Raw genomic sequence first — 23169 nt, forward strand, 5'->3', positions numbered from 1 at the left:
ATTAATTAGAGTTCTCTCGGAATGATGCTGTAGGCATCTAAGAATGATTACGTAACGTAATTGTTTAGGTGTCAGTCTCTCCTGCTGGAAGGTAAGCTCTCAAGCCCAGGGCCTCTGCCATTCCTTTCTTTATTCTCATTACCTGTTTGTGTTCAACAGGAGAAGACCACGGACTAATTGTCAGTGTCAGGCCAGCTCCCAGATGAAACCTCTGGGAGGCTGCCTTTCCTTCCTAGAGCTGTTAGCTGTTACTTATCTTCTAGATGGAAAAGTCTGTCAAAGCCCTTGGCATCATGCCAGCTGCTTTGTTTACATGTTTTGTCTCATTTAATCTTCACAGTTATCTATGAGGTAGACACCCTGGTTATTCTGGTAGTACAGATGAAAGAATTTAGGCTTACAGAGATGAAATAAATTTAGCAAAGCTTATACAGTAAGTGACTGAGCCTGGATCCCAAACCAGAACTTACTAAGCACAAAGTACACTGGCTAACTAAATACCCACTCACAACAAGTACTGACCACTGTAAAAGGCTGGACAATCATCAGGTAGGGTTGTCAGTGGATTTTATTATTATATTTCAAGTTTTGGTAGGCATCTTATCCCAGATTAGACAAACTGACTCCCTTTGAAAGTTGGAGAGATCAAAACCATTTATAATTACCCTTAGGACCATCTCATATGACCAGAGATTCACAGAGTCAAACCTGATTGTTTATTCTCAAAGATCAAGTCTCAGCATGAAAATGTATAGAATCAATGTAACTGCTTGTATAGAGCCTTCTGATATATAACAGGGCGTGCTCCCCACCTCACGCATCCTCACAGGCTAGAGATTTCCAAAAGTAGAGCCCTTATGCAAAATGTTGGTATATTTTTTCTCCATTTTTTGGTGGCTGAGCTTAAAGAAGATATTGAAGTTTAGGACATGCGCATGCCAGCTTAGAAATGGGCCAAACAAATCTCAGTGGATAGAAACATATAACTGGAGGGTAAATGCCAACTGTCCACCTAGAACACACCCAGGGGCCCCCACTTTCTACTCAAGTCCCTTCCAACTTTGAGACCCTAAAGGATCTCTGGAGATGGGTCTAAGACTTCTTTTGTACTTTGTCCTGCCACAGGACTAGTTTATATTAATGCCCAGATGAAAACACACAAAACAGGTTTAGCCTGTTTTTTAGATAACCCAGAAATCAGAGTCCGTGGGGAGCAAAGGAAAGTTTTGAGGATGGCAGAGTCATTTACTTTGTACAAACAGAAGAGGATTTTTTCTGGAATCTGTACTTGGAAGTTCACAATGCCTCCCTAACGAAAATAAATCCTGTCCCCTCTGCCCCTCTTCTTCACAAGGTCTCAGTCAGTACACATCTTGTATCCTCAACTGAGCCTGGCTAATTGATTCTCTGAACATTAGGAGTGACTTTCTCAGATGGTTTCCCCCTAACCTTCTTTGTTGTTTCTAATCCTATTAGCAACCTCCCATCACACAACATTAATGCAGTGGTATCTGATTGCATTTTTTGCCAATATCTGGCAAAATGCAGCAGCTTATTAGTGACTTTTATGTCATGTGGTTTTAGCAAAATTGAATGCTAATGAGATGTGATTGGGTGGAAAATTATAGCAATAGGGTGCCTGCCTTCTGTAATTGCAGCATAGGCTCTAGTTTGCAATGGGGGTACCAGGATTTCTTTTCCTTAATAGTGATTTTCAAGGCACAGAAAGTTACTGTGAATTTACAATTATGCAGCAGATGATTAAGTGGCTCTCGCGGGTGGACTGTTAGACAGCCTTGCAAATCACAGAGATGGTTAAGGAAAGCAGAGAGAAGATAACAATTGCATTGTCTCATCTGAAGCCTCACTTATTACCACACCGCCACCTCCAAACAGAGAGGAAAGGGAGGCAAGATCATAGCAACGATAGTATTCTTATTAAAAGAGACGGATTCTTTATTAACTAGTCAGGAGCCAAATGATTAAACAGCTTTACTTGCCATTGAATTCCGAGCAGAAATCAATGTATATTATACAGTTGTAGCAGCTGAGATCGCAAAAGCCCCAAGGACAGCACACATACTGTGGTTTACTGAAATATTTCATCACTGTAATGGTCAGGAGATGGAGTGCAGTTTGTCCATGGAGTATAACTTATATCTTGTTCATTTTTGTATGTGGTAGAAAAGCTACCTGCATAAACTCCCCAATTGTAGTATTCAAGTTGCAAAATCTTAAGTGTCCAACTGAAAAGGATTGTCTCTACATTCAGAGCATTTTTAAGAATGAGTCCTTGCTTTATGGAGACTTAAATGTTATCATTTAACTCTAGATGGTGCTACCCAGTGAGTTTGGCGGAATTGTGACAAAACCATGACTAGGGGTTGTTAAATGCAATGCTGGGTATTCCCTGTGCCTCCCCCCAGCCCAACAGACAAGGGCAGAGAAGACATGCCCCTTATACTCTTACACAATCCAAACAACTAACTTGTTCTCATATGCAAACTTTCTCTAACACCAACAGCTTTTGCGAATTTATACAAGTAATTATTCTTCCAATCTAAGATTTTGAAAAAGATACAAAATTTAAAAAGAAGGAAAAATATAAACTCGACATGCTGTGTTCAGCACCTGAAGGATTTCCCTCTCCCGATGATCAGTAAATGTGACATTATTGAATGACTTGCAAAATGTCTACTTCTACAAAGGATTTTAAGTGGCTTACAGTAAAAACCATGCATAATCAAAGTTTTAGTTATCTAGCGGTAGGTATCAAACTACACCAAGACTTAATGGCATAAAATATAACCACTGTATTCTACACACAACTGTATGTATCAGGATCTGGGGAATGAAACCACAGGATGGCTTGTCTCTGCTCCAAAATGACTGAAATGGTTTGTACACCCTAAACTGCTGGGGCCATATGTCTTGAGCCTTGGGTTGTTGAGAGTTGCCTTGGGTCTTCTCCATGACACACCGGCTCAGGAAGGGATGTGCAAGGTGGTTTCTTTGTTCACATGTCTGGCACTCCTGGTAGGACTGGAATGGCCAAAGCTGGCTCTGTCTCTCTCTCTCTTCATGGATTCTCACAGGAAGTTTCCTCACAGCATACCAGTCTTTAGGTGGTTAGACTTCTTACATGGTGGCTAGCTTTCCTTTGTGATCCAAGACGCCTGGGCGGAAACTGGGAAATGTCTTAAGAATGACCTAACCTCAGAAGTCCCAGGGACACCTGAGTGGCTCAGGTGGTTAAGCATCTGCCTTCGGCTCAGGTCGTGATCCTGGGATCCTGGGATGGAGCCCCTCCACCTTCACGCTCTCTGCTCAGTGGGGAGTCTACTTCTCCCTCTCCCTCTGCCCCTTTCCCGAGCTCATGTGCATGCACTCCCACCTTTCTCTCAAATAAATTAAAAAAAAAAAAAATCTTAAAAGAAGTCCCAGAGCATGATCTCCATCACATTCTAGTGGTCAAACAAGTCACTAAGGCCAGCCTTGACCCAAGAGGAGAGAAATTAGACAATATTTCTCAATAGAAGGAGTAGCACAGGTTACACGGCCATCTTAATGCAAACCATAGGCATGCTGTAAGGGCAATGATGATAATTTTAAAGTGAGAGGAGCTGTACAATTGAGGGAACAATTGTACTAAAAAAATGAGGCTAACAGCACTCCCTGCTATGACCAGAGAATTTAACCCCAAGTTTCCTAGTGATCAAGGCAAGAAGGAAAGAACCAGCAATATAGTGTTCTTTAACTATTCCAAAAAAATCATGCTCATTTTTTTCAATTATTTTCCAAAGAATAAACCAATAATCAATAAACATAGACCACGAGATGAGTTTCTTTCTACCTAACCCTCCTTTTCTGCCTCAGTAACACTGTTCAGGCCTGTGGTGATGGTCACTCTGATAGGAAACTAACTGATTAGAATGGGGCCCGGGATTGAGACGGGCAGAAGAAGGAGGAGGAGGAAGGAGCGTGAACTGTGGCAAACACAAAGCAAAGGAGAAACAAAAGGAGGAAAGGAGAGAGGGGATTCAAATTTTGTCTTGCTCTGCCTTGTAAAGAGTTTCGCGGGTCACAAGTTCCAACGCCTACTAGGTCTGGCAAGTACCTAAAATATCTGAAACACATGAAGTAAAAGAAAGCAGAGAGAAGTGGAGCCCCTGCCAAATGTCTAAAAGCCTCCAATTATCTTTGGTTAAGTTGATTATAGGCACTTCACTGCCAAACATACCCATGTCTGTGACTGACTTCAAGCTGTTCCTGCCTGCCAGGTTTTACCTCTTGACTTTGCTTCCATGGAGAAATTCTGAGTTCACAGGCTGAAAAATCAACCTGCTGGGTTTCCTATGTCTCCCCTAGCGGAGAGATCCTCCAGGATGACATTGAAGGACTGATCACAGGTATTTGCCGAAGTGACTTCTCTCAGTCCCTGGTTTCCTACTATGTAGGTCCTATCACCTCCAGAAAGAGTTACTGGGGAAGGAGAGGAGAGATTTTTATTTCTCATAAGGGATAAAATAATGAAGTAAGCCAGACTACTGCCAAATACCTACTCTTGCTCAAATCCAGTCTTAGAACTGAGAAATGCATTGGTGTATTTTGTAAGGGGAGCTATTACTCTATCATTTACCTTAGACTACTACTTTGTAGACATCTAATGTCCAAAAAGCCAAGAAAAGACTCCAGTTTGTTCTTTATTATAGAAAGATATAGGGAATGTTAGCACTCCTCAAGTTCTGACCCAAACGTTTTTCTTTGCTCTGTCTTCCTCCACTTTTAAATGGGCAGCCATTAAAACCAGTAACTACCCAGAAAAGTAACAGAGTTTCCAGTTATCTGAACTCTCCTTAGACTAATAAAATCTTTGATTCTGAGCTGAGTGTATGGATAACCCATTTTTCTTTTGCTAGTCTCTTCACATTTCATCACCCTATTGTTTCCGGTAGTGAGGGAGTCAAGCCGGGGAAATTATATCTCTGTCCCCATGGCTCTCCTTTCAAAGCGTCACACCACCATGCTGTGTGCTTTTTTGGTTAACATGCGCCACATCAATTTATGTCTTACTTTGTGTCCCAAACTGATTTCTTCAAAAGTTGATCAATAGCAATAAGACAATAATATAAGACTATTAGGTCTCCCAGAAAAGAAATTTGCAGTTCAATGGGATCCTTTGATACCTATATCCTACATTAACTAATAGTGGCTCTTCCAGACACCACACAGGCCAGATGGATTTGGGAAAGAGTCCACATACCTAGTGGGTCATTTTGAGACACCTAACTCAAATGTCACTAGATGTTAGCCTTTGCTGAGATAGAAAAAGCTCAGTCAAGTTCCACAAATGATGTAGATTCTCAAGAGTTTGGACCCTTAATGTTTTCTTTGATGGCCAGTTTGTTCTGACTCATTGATTGGAGAAAATTAGGTGAGATAGAAGAAATAGAAATTGTTACTCCATTTAGATTGAGGGTGATTATCACGAATAATGAAGTGAACTTTCTAGCAAAATGGCCCTGATATTTTCCATTCATCTATACACCCATTAGCTCCTATACTCTATTTGAAAAAAAAAGATCTTAGTTCCTCCCTATTAACACATTTTATCATTCAGCCTTAATTGCAGACATAGATATTTGTAGATTAATGTAACTGAACAAAAGATACATTTGATACAAAAAGATACAAAAGACATTATGAACAAAATAGTTTTGAGAGAAAAGGAAGAATTCATTTTATTTTAGAATGAAGAAAATGTGTTATAGGCAGGGACATTCCAAATCCTTTGGTTTCATGAATATTCCATCTTCATGATAATAGACTGCTGTGCTCTTATGAACTTCTAAGTAACAGCTAACTTTTGTCAGAGCTGAAGTTATTAAAGGTAGAGAACAGAGAAAACAGAATCTCTCCTTCTGAGTGGACATTTTCAATGTGGAATTACATTAAGCTTTCTCAGTGAATTCACAGTAATGGAATTTATCATCTTTTACTCCCTGACACAAAGAGCCCAGAATTAAAAGGACCTGTCCTTCGTTGTTAAGTAACTGCACAGTTTTCCCCTTTCAGGATCTTATATGAAGATTCTGCCATTCCCATCAATATTAGTTTTCTTCTAATAGAAAATTTCTTTCCTCTGTAACTCATTTTAAAGACCTTCCAACATGTCCCCAACAGGTTACCTTCTATGGGTAACCAGAGAAGATGGAGCAAATTAGAGATCTTTTTTTTTTTTTTTTTTGAGAGAGAGAGAGAGCATGCGCACCTGTGCGTTCATACGAATCAGGGGGGAGGGGAGGAGAGGGAGAGAGAGAATCTTAGGGAGAGAGAGAATCTTAAGCAGGCTCCATGTCCAGTGCAGAGCCCAACGTGGGGCTTGATCTTGCAACCCTGAGATCATGACCTGAGCTGAAATCAAGAGTTGGAAGCTTAACTGACTGAGCCACCCAGGCTCCCCAGAGATCTTTTTTTAATGAAGGATCCAGGTATAAATAAATGCAGGGACCACAAGCAATTGTGTGTCTCTTGGAAACATGGAATTATATGGCCACTTAAAACTGAAGCTTAATGGGGTCTCACAGGAATCACCAAAGCCTTCCATTCCCTATGGGTCCAAGGAAGAAGCCAAGGTGTGTGTTAAGACAGTGTTGACAAAGACACAGAAGCTACTGGGGTTTTAGTTGCCATTTAAGAAAGGGAATGAAACTGTAGCCCCATCTTTGTGCCTATAAGACCTTGGTAAGAGTTCATAAAGGTCTGTAACTTCTCTGTCTTTGCTATTTTCATTACCACCCTGACTATTTCTGGAAATTTGTTAAAGGAGCAGGATTTGGGTATCCCGCAGCTTCTTACAGCTAGACTTGCAAGGATTAGATCTCCAAAGGACAGAGTGGTGGTGGTCACTGAACGAAGGAGAAAGAACACAGACAAGCTGAATCCCTTGAGCTCCCAAGGAAGAGGCCATGGAGGTGGGCTGAGCAACAGAGCAAAGAGTTTCACATTCATAAGGTCCTTGTGGTCCTTCTGCATTCATAATGCCCTAGTATAACTGCAAAGCACAGTGTCAGTTGTAATGGAAACAATTATAACCCTTAGAATAGCAGCTTCACAGAATTAGTACTTTACAGTATTAAGTAAGTAATATTCTATCCTTAAGCCCAAGGTCCCAGAGGATTTGTCTCACAAGAAAAGAATGAATGAGATGTCATCTGTATCTGTTATTTTTGAAATGTCTATTTTGCAAAGTTTTAAGAGTGAGGCATGATTTTGCAAGGGTAAAATGGACATAATTTGGGTTAAATCCCAGGTTTTTGGCTTGAGTAGAGGATAATGCTGTTTAGCAAAATAGGCTGGATTGCACTCAATGGCACTTTACACTTTCTCAGTGTGCTGAAATATAGTATATTCAGATGGTTCTATGACAAAATTTATTATAATAAGCTTTGTATATATATGTATATAAGCTTTTTCGTAGAAGGTTTATCAATACTGATAAATTGGTTCCAATCCTCTCCAAGGACATTTTTGGTATTCATTAAACTGTCTATGGTTTCCTTTAATAAAGCTAGATATTTGAAGTTTGAAAGACATTGAAGCTTTAAATTAGGAATTTCTGAAGAAACTACAAATGTTGATAATAAAAATTACCAAATTATCAAAAGGATTTAAAGTGATCTGGTGAAATAGGTATGACCTAACTTTATTAACCATCTCTGGTTAATAATAATATAAAATGAAAATGCATGGAGCACTGACAATGTGCCTAGCTCTAGACTAAGAATTTTATACATATTACATCATTCACTTATCCAGGCAACACTATTAGGTAGGTATTTCACTTTACAGATGATAAAATAAAGCTCTGAGAAATTGTCACTTGCCCAAAATTATACAACTAGCATAGCCAGAATTCAAACCAAAGTTATCAATGTTTTAACCTGTATATCTGAACTACATTGATTACTCTTTGAACTTTCAGACCTCCTGAGGAAAAAAAAAATCTTTTTTTTTTTTAAGATTTAATTAATTTATTTATTTGACAGTGAGAGAGAGAGAGAGAGAGCAGGAACACAAGCAGGGGGTGTGGGAGAGGGAGAAGCAGGCTTCCTGCCAAGCAGGGAGCCCGATGCGGGGCTCGATCCCAGGACCCTGGGATCACGACCCGAGCTGAAGGCAGATGCTTAACAACTGAGCCACCCACGCACCCCAAAAAACGTCTTTCTGAAAACATTATAGATGAGCTTTGGAGATCTGAGTGGCAACATGGTCTGATAGAAAGACCACTGGACTGAGGGTTGAGAGTCTAAACTCCTTGGGTGTGAACATGCTGGGTGACACTGACCAAGGCCCTTAACAGCTCTGGGTTTCATTTTCTTTGTTTAAAAAATAATTGAATTGAATTGAAATAAAAGTCACTTCTAAAATATTCTTATTATTTGTGACATAAGAAATTTGAAATTTCTTCATTCACATGGAATAAGATTACAAACCATAAAGTGGCTCTGTATACACATGAATTTGCTGATTTCAGACATGGAAACACTATGCTGTTTGGACACAGGAGGTAGAGAATGGCCTCTGCTATGCATATTTGTGAGTTGGTCAACACATATTAAATACTTAGATGTAGTCTCAGTCTTCTCAGAATCTCTTCCTTGGTTCATTACTCCATCTTCTTAAAGTGTGACCTTAGGTTAAAATATATCAGGGGTAAAAATTAAAATTAAATTAAATTAAATTAAATTAAAAGCAGGGGGCTCTCACAAGATGCTTTGGGGCCAGAGCTAAACATGGTCTCAGCCTTATCAAAAGGATTTAAAGTGATCTGGTGAATTAGGTATGACCTGACTTTATTAACCATCTCTGGTTAATAATAATATAAACAGCTATAGAAAGCGTCCCTGGGACATCCACCTGGAAATCTATTTACCTCTAACAATTTGGACTACTGCCACCATCAGAAGGAAGAGAGGTAGACTGGCTTACAACATGGTTTAGTATTTCAAATCTTAATGTTGAAATAATTTTTCAAAGACATCTACTCCAATGTTTTCTAAATGATGATCCACAGATATCTAAGATTATGTACTTCGAATTCAATATGGATTTTTTTCTTTTATTAAATGGTAATTAAGGTAAAATTAATTGTTATTGTTTTATTTCTATATACACTTGGTAAAATAATACATTTTTAAAACTTTTACTACTTGGCAAAATCAAATCTGGGAACTGCTAGTCTAATCTAATCAACGGTCTCTTCCATTCAGTGTCTGAAACCCTCTCTAGTCCTTTGATCCTTGAACTTCACTGGAGATGAGAAAGTCAATAGTCATAAGCAACTCCACTCCATTTTTTAGATGTCTCCAGATGTTTGGTAAGTCTTTGGTATATAGTGCTAAAATACATTTTGAGTAGTTCCACTGAATAGTAATAGTTTTATAAGACACATTGTATAAATAATAAAACAAGAAGAGTTAACTTACTTGTACTAACTAGTGAGTAACAAAGCTGGGGCTAATCTTAGTTCCAACATACTTCAAAGCCCACACTCCTAACAAACATGACATACTGCTTTTTGAGTCTTCCCTATTAACATCATAAAGAACAAGTCTTCTCTCTTCCATGCGATTATCTTTCACAAATTTAAGGATAATCTTTATGTTTCTCTGGGTTTCTCTTAGCTGGGATGAATATGGACAATTTCTTTAGTTGCTAATATGACATGGTTCCTTCACATCATTATTAGTAGACTGCTTACTCTTCATTATTTGTAAGTTGCCTGGGCATCAATGTCAGGTTGTAAAAAAATATGGGCTTGGCTCTCCTGGGCTTGAGTGCTGGCTCTGGCACTGACTAGTTATTGGCCTATTGAGAGCTATTTATGTTATTTATCAGAGTTGGGTAAGAGTTTCCTTATCTACAAGCTGGGTGTAATATGTCCTAGTGGTACTGTGGAAATTAAAAGAAAAATTAAAACCTAAATGGCCTTTGCTAATTCAGTCAGCAGAAAATTAAAACAATGAACAAAAATATATGCATGTGTTTATAGGTATCTGGGCTATAATACATAAAAATAATGTAAGAATTAACTTGATATGATTTGTTAGTTTCCTAGATCTCTAAGATATCAAATAATGAGAGAAGATAAGCGAAGTTGAAATTTTCCTATTGTTCTGATTTACATCAGGATTCAAGGATTATTTACAATTAACTTTCTATACTTGTCTCCCATTGATCACTTGCTGCATATGCTTCCCTGGAATTGGATTGTTATCCAAGCATGGCAAATTAAACTTCCGCTTTAACAATTAAAACCATTAGGCTGACGAATGAGACTGTGAGGCTGATTTATTCTGGGTGAGATTCTGGCTCCCAGGCATAAATGAGACTTTCTTTGTTTTCAAAAGTTGCCTGGCAGGCTGGTTCAGGTGGCAAAGCCTGTGACCGATCTCATTCTACAACAATCACCAGGCATCTCCACACAAGGGATGAGGGTCCATAAGGAACTTAGGAGTGACTCACTCATGTATGACTGTGATGTCATTCTCTCTTCATGGCCATAAAGGACTGGTTTATCATCCAGATAAAGTATTTTCTAGAAGAAGCTTTTAATTGGCTTCTTATTCCTGTTCTTTTTTTTTTTTTTAAAGATTTTATTTATTTATTTGAGAGAGAGAATGAGATAGAGAGAGCATGAGAGGGGGGAGGGTCAGAGGGAGAAGCAGACTCCCTGCTGAGCAGGGAGCCCGATGCAGGACTCGATCCCAGGACTCCAGGATCATGACCTGAGCTGAAGGCAGTTGCTTAACCAACTGAGCCACCCAGGCACCCTTGGCTTCTTATTCCTTAATATAGAATAGATGATAGAAAAATAGATGGATGGATAGATTTTATAAATTGGTTTTCAGGTTTTCTCTTTGGACTAATCACACCAAGTGAAACTTTCTATTAAAATGCATATGTGGGGGCGCCTGGGTGGCTCAGTCGTTAGTGTCTGCCTTCGGCTCAGGTCATGATCCAAGGATCCTGGGATCGAGCCCCGCATCAGGCTCCCTGCTCCGCGGGAAGCCTGCTTCTCCCTCTCCAGCTCCTCCTACTTGTGTTCCCTCTCTCGCTGTGTCTATGTCAAATAAATAAATAAAATCTTTAAAAACAAATGCATATGTGGTACTCTAGTCACATGAAAGCGTTAGCTACAATGCACTTACCTCTGGAATCAGATACATGTGGGATTAAATTTTGCCTTCAATACTCACTAGTAATTATATACCTTGGGTATATAGCTTATACCTTAGGTATATAATTTAATGATTCTGAGTTTCAATTTTATCATTTGGGAAGTGAAAAAAAAATGTATTCTACAGGAATGTTTTGAAGATTAAGGGTAATTAATAAAGTGCTCAGCCAGCCCTTTCAGCCCATAAGAAACACAAGAAATGGTAACTTCCATGGAAACTGTTTCTGGGATATCAAGACATACACAAATGGTCAGATCAGAGTCACTTGGGACATTTTATTAATTGTATGAAGTCAGACAACTATCTGGGCGAGAGAAATATAACAACTCAAACCCTTCTAGAAATTCAATATTATCACCCCTATCCTCATTGTATATCTAAAGGGATCAGACTTGAATCTGACTTTTCTAGAATTATATATTATTTATAATATCCACAGGAAGCAGAAATAGCACCTGTGGATAACTTCTAACCACTTCAGATTTCTAGAAACCTGGCTGACATCTCATTTTTAAAAATTATAGCTTGTTTAACTCACACCAGAAGGAAACAGAGAATAAGAAAAAGTAGTCCAAAAAACTAAACCAGCTTAACAGAAGGAACTTATTAAAAGAAAGTTTATATGCCAATGTCAGAGCATTCAAGCTATTCTACCTTTAGCTGACTGTTAAATCCCCAGAGGGAGAAGGTAGATGAATTACTAAATGTTCCTGCTTGCCTGCATGATCAGCTTCATTGTTTTAATATTAAGCCTCATGACCTTAAAGTATGTTTGGAAAATCTCCCTCCCATTCCCTATTACGTCCTCAGCAGTCACCAGATAATGAGACCCAATTATTAATATGCAACAGTGTGCAGGGAGCACAGCAGAATTATAAACAAACATACGTACAAAAAGATTCCATGATTAATTTCCAGTAACTGAATGCCTTTCATCCCCCGGATTCCTTGTTCTTTTGTTCCAGAATCATATTTCTCTGTTCATCACAGGGTCTTAAGTACCTACGGTGAAAATAGGCACATCACTGCTTTGATGGCTGGGGGTACTGCCATTATGGGAAGAGAGGAGGGGTGAGAAAAGAGAATGTTATTCTCAGATTATTAAACCTTCTTAATTTTTCCTTTTTCTTAGTTGCAAGTGTTTTCACTTCCACAAGAGTGCTCCCTATGTATTTCCCAAAATTGTGCAAAAGGGAATTTTCTGAGACATTTCCTGGTGGGTAAATAAAACTGTCAAGGAGATTCCTAATGCTAAAAGATTAATATTATCATAATTACTTTGTAAAAAATACATTAAGAAAGTGCCAAAACAGCCTCTTGCTGGCTTTACGGCTCTGTAAAATGCAGCTAACCTGATATCTACTGCCGATCTGTGAGGTAATCTGCTTTATTTGCTCCCAGGCTGCTGGATTTCAGGACTCAATGTGTCAGCAATTCCTTTATCAGCTCTTAACTTCCAAAGATTACTAACTTTTCACAATGCAATCATGAATATTCACTGGAGGCTAAAACTGGGCAAACAGAGCCCCAGTAGAGTACTGAACTAGTGTGTATAACTAATACTTTGAAATCAAGACTCCCTAAAATGTTGAAAAAGAAACTGTGCAATTTAGCAAAAGCTAAACAATGAAACTCTAACCTAAAAGAGTAGAGCGCTGGTCAGCGTGTTGGAGGATCTGAATTAAGGCATCGCCTCCTCTGTTAATACCACCCTTGGGCAAGTGGCTTACTCTCTCCAAGCCTGCTTCCTCCTATCTAAAAGGGAATAAGGTTTGTTAGATTTTAAATATTAGACTAGTGATCTAACCTCTCAGAAATCTGGTCTCTTCATCTGAAAAATAGATGACTCTTTTCTTACTCATCATTTCAAAATTGTTGGAAGAGTGGTATATTTAGCTCACTTTGGACAAAGGTTCTAACTAAAAAGATGTGTTGCTTACACCTGAGTGTAGTTGGCCTTAAGGAACCCTGAGGGTTTTCTCCACGTAGTTTCCTATAGGAAACAACAAAAGGACTAACTCCACATCCAGAACTAAGCCATTTCTTAATCATTAACATAAGCAAGAAGATACCAGACAGAGTACAGTTATAGCAAGTTGTGATTAATTACCTAGAGTTTTAGTTCTGCAGATGTTCCTGCCTCCATAAAGTGTGTATTTATACACACAAAACTCCTAAGAGTTTATCTTCTAGAAAAATGTGTATTTTGTTAAAAACTATTTTTAGGGGCGCCTGGGTGGCTCAGTCAGTTAAGCATCTGCCTTTGGCTCAGGTCATGATCTTGGGGTCCTGGGATGGAACCCCATGTCATTGGGCTCCCTGCTTAGCAGGGAGTCTGCTTCTCCCTCTCCCTCTACCCCCGCTAGTGCTCTCTCTCTCAAATAAATAAATAAAATCTTTTAAAAAATTATTTTAGAATGGTGTGGCTCTCACTATCAATGTAATTATCACAGGGTGTATGTAGCCAGGAGTTGTGACATTGATGGGTCTCAGTCTTGATCCTCTTTTCCTTTCACTTCTGCTTTTGTGCTCCTTCCTCATATTCCAATTCCGGCAGGTGAGTTTTAACAGCAAGTCTGATTTACTTCCGTAGAGCGCTCCGTCTCTTAAACTGCAATTGTTCAAAGTTCAGCCATCTAGGTTTGTGGACTTTTCTTTGGCTACAATGAAACTTATAAATGAAGTTCTTATTAGCTATTGCAGAAACTCATAAACTTAAGGATTGCAAAAAAGGGTTATTGCTCTGTGAGATATTTATGGCGACTCGCTTTTCCTGCTATGGAAAGATTGTTTTTACAGGCCCCTCCAGTTTTAAAAATGGGAAAGAAGTCTATTTCAGGTATATGCTCCCTGGAAGGATCTTCCCCGTTACTCAAATATCGTGTGCCTAAGGCTGCACCATCTAAGATAAAAGCTTCCCATTTGAGATATAAGGTTTTCCCTGACCCAGGGTTACAAATGGGCTTTTTAAACAACTAAGCAGTGCACAACATTGTTAGAAAAATCTCCCCCAAATGTAGGAGCTCTTCTTCTTACCTAAGCAAGAAGAGACTTGGGATGATCTTTCCAGAACCATCTTTCCTCCTCTTGGCTCCCACTAACTCTCGGCTCATTCTCTTCATTTCTATTCTTCCCACATCATATCTTGATTGTTTGCTAGCTGTTTCCCCTGCCAGACGGAACAGCTTGGGAAGGGACGGTGCCTTATTTGTCAGATATATTTGGCAAATATAAATAATTCAGATCCTCCAACACGCTGACCAGTGCTCTACTCTTTTAGGTTAGAGTTTCATAGCACACAGTAGGCACTCACTAAATGCTTATTGATTATTTCATAAGCACCGATTCTAATCCCTGCCGAAGGTAGGAATGAGTACCGACCCTGATGCATACCTTGTTCATTGGTTTTAAAAATTCAATTCCTGATACATACTTGGGTCTTAGGGTTTGGCTGCTGACGCCTCCTCTCTGAAATACAGTGCAGAATTATACGTTCTGCTTGAGATTTTACTGTATACGATTTTCAAACGTGTCACAGTGGTAAATGTACTCTGGAATGCAAATCCAGTAATTAAGTTGGGCATGCTGCAAAGCTGGCAATGTCTTTGAAAACATATTTTCTAGAAAGTAGGCCTATCTTAGATTTCTCCTCCTAATTTCCATTCCATCCAGACAGACTTCATGAACAGTAACTTTTTCTCCCTCATGGGTGCTTTGTTTATTTTTTTCTTATTCTTCCCCCAAGACAGATCATTACTAACCATCTAATGAGCTATTCTTTACATAAGGTTTATATGGAAGCAGCACCAAGTATGTTCTCTTAAGATTCATTGCAGAAGGGGCGCCTGGGTGGCTCAGTTGGTTAAGCGACTGCCTTCGGCTCAGGTCATGATCCTGGAGTCCCGGGATCGAGTCCCACATCGGGCTCCCTGCTTGGCAGGGAGTCTGCTTCTCCCTCTGACCCTCCCCCCTCTCATGTGCTCTCTCTCATTCTCTCTCAAATAAATAAATAAAATCTTTAAAAAAAAAAAAAAAGAAAAAAAAGAAAACCTGGTTTGTGGATGTCGAAACCTTGGACCTGTTCCATAGGGCCCATGCCTGTCTCCCACAGTGCGGGGGTTGTGTGTGTACAAGGACTGTGCATGCTCCTTTGGAGTTGCAATCTACCGCACGAATGAGAAGGCAAAAAGTGTCCTTAAACAATTAACTGCTGTATTAGATCTGCAGATGTTTCTGTCTAACACATGTAGCATATGCTTGCATGGCACACAGCAGCGTTGTCTGGGGAAACTGTTCATCTACCAGGGAAGTATTACATAATTGATTAAAATAATCTTAGGAAGCTGGCAGAGCATTGCATTCTGTTCTTGCCAATGGATGAGCCAGAGATTGGGATGCATTTTGAAAACAAAGAAATCTGGTTTCATTTGAATTAATTATCAAACATTCATTTGAATATTTATTCTGTCAGTCACTGTCAAACCTTAGTGTGCAGAGGAATTAGCTGGTATCTTATTAGCAATTCAAATTTATAAACTTAACTTCCAGAAATTCAAGTCCAGTAGGTTTGGTGGGGCCTGGAAATCTGCATTTTTAGTAGAGCTAAAAAGTGGTTTTTATGAGCAGGAGTCATCAAATCCCCCTTGAAAACTGCAGTAGTCTGAATCTTTGTGTCTCCTCAAAATTCATGTTGAAACCTAATCCCCCAATGTGATGTTTTTAGAGGTGGTGTCTTTAGGAGGTGATTAGGCCATGATGGTGGTGGAGCCCTCATGAATGGGATTAGTATTCTCATTTTGTTTGAAAGATTTTATTTATTTATTTGAGGGAGGGCAAAAGCAAGAGGAATCACAGAGGGAGAGGGAGAAGCAGACTCGCTGATGAGCAGAGAGCCTGATGCAGTGCTCGATCCCAGGATCCTGAGATCATGAGCAGAGCCCAAGGCAGACACTTAACCGGCTGAGCCACCCAGACACCCTGGATTAGTGTTCTTATTAAAGAAACCAGAGAATTCCACCACTCACATCTTGTGAGGACACAGTAAACGGACAGCCATCTATGAACCAGGAAGCAGGTTCTCCCCACAACCACTCCTGATGACTACCATGTCTGACTTGATGGAATTTCTAGTATAGGTATTGGGTGCAGGCAAGCACGTCAGCAGGTTACTATTACTACAGTAAGTGCTATGAGACAGAAAGAAGATCTTTGGGAGGAGCACCTAGCCCAGATTTAGAAAAGTCAAAAAATTCTAAGAAAAACTGGTAACGTCAGAAGGACAAGTACAAATGTAATTGAATAAACAAGGAACTGGGACAGAGACTGGCATAAGGTTAGACCTGAAAACACTGAAGATGAAGCGTGTTCAGAGATCTAGTCGAAAATACCTGGATTACAATGAGTTGGGGAGGAGAGGGGTTGGTAAAGCGAGAGAAGTGAACATTGCTCCAAGAAGACAGGCCTTGGCTGTCTTCATTAACGACAGTGTGCTTAATCATGAGAATAGTGAGAGACCATCTGCTAGACTTGAAAAACACTCCTGGTTGAAGTGTGAAGAATAGATTATGCTAGGAGATGCCAGCACTGTATTTGCAAGGCACTTTATAACCTATCAATAGTGGAGTCATGATTTCTGCTTTGAGGTCCATACTCTATCCATATTATAGTGTTGCCTCCTGATCATTCTAGAATATAATCACAGCCTAGGAAGTGCTTCCTTGATGATGAATTTACAACCTAATCTCTTAACCAAAGGAATAGTTTTACTTCTTATAGGAAGTTGACACAGAAGTGTTTAGAGCTCACCTCATTCACCATAGGTGAATGAATGGGTCAGCATTTGAAGGTGGATCTGGTGACCACCCCCCATGGCCTCCTCAGTTTCTGCAGGTCATAGGGTAAGGATAAGAATACTTTTTTTTTTTTAAAGATTTTATTTATTTATTTGAGAGAGAGAATGAGAGAGAGCACATGAGAGGCGGGAGGGTCAGAGGGAGAAGCAGGGAGCCCGACTTGGGACTCGATCCCGGGACTCCAGGATCATGACCTGAGCCGAAGGCAGTCGCTCAACCAACTGAGCCACCCAGGCGCCCAGGATAAGAATACTTTAATGAGAGACGTTCTAAGGGGAAAATGAGGTTGTAATAAGCACTGCTTCAAGTGAACAGGGAGATTTTTCTCCTTGGCAGAAGTGTCTCTCAGTCTAGGAACTAAAGACCGGTGTTGCTCTTGCCTCTCATGGTTCAAAATAGCAAAAAGGCTGGAAGAAATAAATACACTTTGATCTGACAAGGCAGCAGAGGGGACAGCTCACTTTGAATGCCTCCCCTGGTTCCACAACCCAAGGATAAGACAGAACTAGGGACCATTTTCATATATCACATTGCAATCTTGTCTATGAGTGGTTTTCAAAATTGTTGCTCTTGGGGGTGTCATTTGTTCAAATACATAGTCCAAGATTGTCTTTCATTCATGATCCAGTTGTTCATAGAAGTTGCCTTCAAATCAAAGTGCTAGTTTTCAATTTTTGCAATTGCCTTCACACTTTCTGTGGTGCTGACCAAGGGCCCAAGTTAATAATGTTGGCAGCTCCTAGTGTTTGATCAGTTATTTATGGTATCTTAAAATAACTACTAAGTTTGCATTTATTGGGCATAGTCTTGGTAAGATTTGTTTCGGCTATAACCTAAATTAAACTGTGCAACATAATTCATTAATGGTTACTGAAATTTTGCCACAGATTTAAAATTTCGAATTTAAAAGAGGTTATTATAAATGGGACTTGTGTGTGATAGATGAGAAGGAATTTGGAGGATGTTTACATAATAATGATATTCATATAATTAGTTTCCTTAGGCAGGAATTATCTTCTTCATGTTCACAAACCGGAGATACTCAGTGGGTGTTAGCTGAACAAATGAACAACTGAGTTGTTAGTAGGAGCACTAATAATCCTTTTATATTTCAATACTGCTTAATGACCTATTTATTGAACTGGATAATCTCATCTTTAATCTCATTTGAACATTTCAAATATCCTCTGAGGTAGACAGGATTCATTTAATTATCCCCATCAGAGAAAATATTACATTTGCTGATGAATAAAAGGGGATTTGAATCTAGGTCATTTCATAGCCAATCCGATACTGCACTGCATGGGGCAGGATCTCTAGCCTTGTCTTAAGAACAAGAACTTGCTTCAGGAAAAATTGTGAAATAGATACAAATCTGCTTTGCCCCCTCCCCCTCTCCTTTCACATACCCTTCTTTACCTCAGGGGTGCCTGGTAAATCCTGTGCAAAGCTCTCAGAGTCCTCTTGTCCCTTGCCTCTCCTCTCTTATACCTCTTCTCAGAAAGGGTCTGAGAAAGGCCATCATACCAAAGCACAGCTTAATAGAGACCCCTTTTGGGAGGTTTTGTTTTTAACGTTGTATATAAGACAATCTGGGACTGTCCATCATCTTCCTGGCCCTTGAAGTGCAATTTATTTGTCAAAAGTCATAATGCAAGAAGTTCCTAAGAGCCAGCCAGCTATGGTCAACATCCTTAGGATGTGTACAGGTTCATGTGCCCTCCTGCCTGTCTCCTTGACCTGTTCTTAGAGTGCATCCATCCCGTAGCATAATATTCTAGATCCTGCTATGTGACTTGGGACCTTACTATTTTTCCCAGCTATTTGGACATTCTTCTCCAGTTTCTCTATGTCCCTCAGCCTATCTAGTCCCACCATCAGCCAGCAGCTGTCAGATATGTATGGCCCAACTCCCCCTGACCAGAGGATATCTGGCATCAGCAACCAATAGGAGGGTTTTAGGGAAACGAAGGGACATTCTAGAGCTCCTGAAATCACATTTGTTCTGCCTCAGCTTAAGGCTTACTGCTACAACCTATTTATCACAGGCAATTTCTTCAGTGAAGGGGAGGATGTTAAAACTATGTTTAAATGTTTATTGAAGCCCTTTCATGAGCTCTTGTGAGCCTGCCTTCTGTCCCTCCCTGCATACTACACCTGGTTCCAGCTCCCACCTCCAAACACGAGTGGCATCCCCACCTGGTTTCTGACCTAAACAGGGTTGGGACACCTGTATCTGAGCCTATCACCCCTTTTTGGCCTCAGAAACGAGGCATCAACAGAACACCCTTTTTCCCCCCTGCCAAAATCTCTGGAGACAAATACTAACTTTATGTGATTATTTTCACCCCTCTCTCACCTGTGCTCTGGTATGATAGGGCTGATCCGAGCACTGATAACGACAATAACAGACAATAAACTGAGCTTTGAGATGGTACTTTATGGGAGATTTGAAGCTTCAATTCCACCATTTTCCTTCACAAAGGAACAGTTGAGATGCAAAGGCAGTTCACAAAAATTGTATGTTTGGGGAAAAGTGATTGAACAATGAGTGATGATAAAGAATTTACAAAATATGTATATGATCGTACTTAAAACTAGGGGAAAATTGCTGCTGTTATCTCAATAAGAGATAACTGAGACCTGGGACTGAACGACATATGTGATTAGGACAGAATAATAATCTAGAACCATCTATTCACGGTCTTGAGCAGCATGTATCAGAATTCCATTCCCCCTCAGGCAGTGTAGATTTGTTTCTCCTCCTGTGGTTTTGCTGTACACCAATTTACTAGTCCTAACCAATTGTCAATTAAGCAAGAGAACAATCATTGCAACAAGGAAAAAACTCTGGTACACTAAAAATATCACACTGTGTACAGGGACAATGATGGGTCCCAGCTCATGTGGTTTTAGGGAATTGTCAGCTTCTCGCACCCACTTTTTGCCCTCTGCTGCCCAGTCTTTGATGGTCCATTATCTGTTCCCTGAAATGCAGCCAAGAGAGAGAGAGAATTCAGGCTAGTGCTCTCATGGTGAGAAAACATGGCTCTAATTCTTAACCCCACCCTGGCAATTTTGTTTTGTTTGGGGCAGTTTCATCAGAACTGAAAGGCTGTCACTCAATATAATTTCTATCTTTCCACACATTCCTTGGCTCATCCAACTAGGAGATACAACCTTTTCATCAAGTTGCTGTTGTAGTGGGTACAGAACTCAGTCCCTGAAAAATATAATGTTCTTTATTTTACCATATTAAACAAAAGTTCCAGATTTAGTCATTCAACATGTTAGCTTATTAGAATTTTGTCTGGTAAAGATCCAACTAATTTTTTTCTGTGCAAAAGGTGAATCCAGAGGTTACTCTCTATGGCCTGGAAGACATTAGTTTTGTATCTAATCCAGCAATCTTATTCTAGCAATTTTTTGTTAAATTGTGTATATAGGGTGCCTGGGTGGCTCAGTTGGTTAAGTGACTGCTTCGGCTCAGGTCATGATCCTGGAGTCCCTGGGTCGAGTCCCACATCGGGCTTCCTGCTCGGCAGGGAGTCTGCTTCTCCCTCTGACCCTCCCCTCTCTCATGTGCTCTCTCTCATTCTCTCTCTCTCAAATAAATAAATAAAATCTTTAAAAAAAATTGTGTATATAAATGCACTTTGAACTGGTCTTAACATCTTGCTGGTTCGCTAAAGAGTTGAATAAAATTTTTGACAGTTGTTCATTTGATATTTGTTTGAGGGTCATGTTTTTAACTTTTCAAAAAGTATACGTCAGCGGCTTTGGAGGTTATTCCACCAAAATAACTAAGTGGACTCATCTGACAGAGTCAGTTAAACTGATGAGTTGAGAAGTGTGCCTCACAGGCTGCTTAAAGTCAGGCATGTGTCTTCTGGGCTCCCAGAGTGAACCCCAAGCAACAGAGTTTTATCCTTGTTGACTCTCTGTTTCTCTAGGCTTATTTGTTATTCTTTTCTGATTTGGAGTATTTGTTTTTATCCCCGGTTTGTACACGACCTACAAGTTATTCTTTATTGGTGGCAATCATGATGGAGTATTTGGCTTAATGATACAGCCGTTTGGGATCTTCTTGGTCACCTAGATGACGGAGATTTAGCTTCTGTTTGGTGGAAGCAGAGACTCTGACTTGGTACTCTTTTTGTTTGTCTCTTTATCAGCTGTGAGCACAATCCATTCAGAATTGTGTGCCAACTGGGGAAAAATAGAACTTTATAATCTGGACTGGTACGTTTATGTATTTCCCTGTTTATGTGTAGCTGCAGAATGGAAACTAATAGAGCCTTGTGTATCTATAATTGATACAACCCTTTAACTTTCATTGTATACATATAAAATGTTTTCCTATCCCAAGGCAATAATAATAAATTAAATAAATTATAACATCTTTTAAATTAAAGATACTCTGTATGGTTTATAGAGATAAATATTTATAAAAATCAAATATTCCCCAAATTCAGGGAAAATAAGAAAAACTGAAGTTTCTTCTTGGTTAATCTTAAAATCTAGACTTAAAAAAAAAAACTGTGGAAACTGCTAACTCCGATACATTTTTTTAATGTGATAATTCAAGTTCACATAATTAAGGTGAATCCATGGACATATTAGACCGATTTAATAATTTTGATTTTTAAAAGTCAGTAAGAGCTATACACCTCCTCCTTAAGTTTGTCAGTATGGACTATAATACATGTATATATTTTTAAATAAGATTTGGTTTTGTTTTCTCAAGAAAAGCTTAGTTACTCTAATCTACCCAAAATTCTTATGCTGTTAATTCATACCTCACATAAGCCAACATTTCTCCTATAAAATGTAGGAATATAGTGAGTGGGCTTTCTAAGGAGATATTATCTGTGTGTGTGTGTTTGTACACATGTGCACCTGCATTATCCACTTGAAATAGGAGTCAGGGAATACCATGGATATGATGTTTTAGAATTTAAAAAGTGCTTCCCATCAATTTTCATAAATAGAAGAATTATTTAGAAGGTATAAACATGAAGTGTTTCCTGTATGTAGAATATAAAATCATTTTATTTAATCTCAATCCCATTAGATGGCATGGCAAATCTGACACACCTTTTATTATGAAGAAGACTAGGAGTTGGAAAGTTTAAGTGACTTATAAGATTGTACAAGTAATAAATGATGAATCAAGAAAATAGCAGACCTAGAGCCCATGCTCCCAGCCAAGTGTCTTCTCTACTCTGCCACTGGGCTCTATATTTTGAGGACCATAAACTCCTAACAATAACCACATTTTGGATATGTATTCCCAATGGCTAAATATTATTCATCTATTATGTATATAACCATATATTACATGTATTATAAAAGAAGAAAGACAATTTTAAATGAGAAGATATAAAAATACAAATAGAAGTTCTGCTCTTTTCTTCCCACACCAAGTAGACCATATACCCTTAGAGGAATGTGCTAGACATTAATTTGCCCCTTATAATTTGTATTAGCTCTTATCTAGGACCTTTCATTTGAGCATATGGCCAGATTGGGACCCCAAAGATCAAGGGAGATATAAAGAACCTAGAGAAAAAGGGATTCTCTCTTCTTGGCCCTATTTCCTCCACAGTTACCATCTCAGAAATTCAGTACTTATTTTTCCCAACCACCTGGGATCCAACACAATTCTCTCCCTTTCCCTTGGTTAATGTTCCAAAAGGAAATATATCACCACATTCCCATACTGGTTGCCTCTGGAGAATCAGCTTTATAAATGATGAAGTCTGCCCATGTGCTCTGGCTATGCTAGGCCAACAATTGCTTATGCAACCACAAAGGACCTTGACTGTGGAAATGAATTATCCCTTCTGAATTGAATATGTGCATTGCTTACATTTATCCCTAAAACCTTCCTGTAAGGTGTGCAAATCAGATATTATTTTCCATTTAACAGACAAGAAACCTGAGTCTGAAAGCTAAGAATTATTTGCCTGGCACAGTTTACAGAGTAGGCTATTAACAAAATTGAGTTGAATGAATGAATAAATGAGTCTAAGTACTTGAAGCAGAATTATTTCTAAAATCTATTTTTCCTA

This window comes from Mirounga leonina, unplaced genomic scaffold (assembly GCF_011800145.1).
Source record: "Mirounga leonina isolate KUSES-001 unplaced genomic scaffold, KU_Mleo_1.0 Mir_166, whole genome shotgun sequence".
NCBI classification, from domain to species: Eukaryota; Metazoa; Chordata; class Mammalia; order Carnivora; family Phocidae; genus Mirounga; species Mirounga leonina.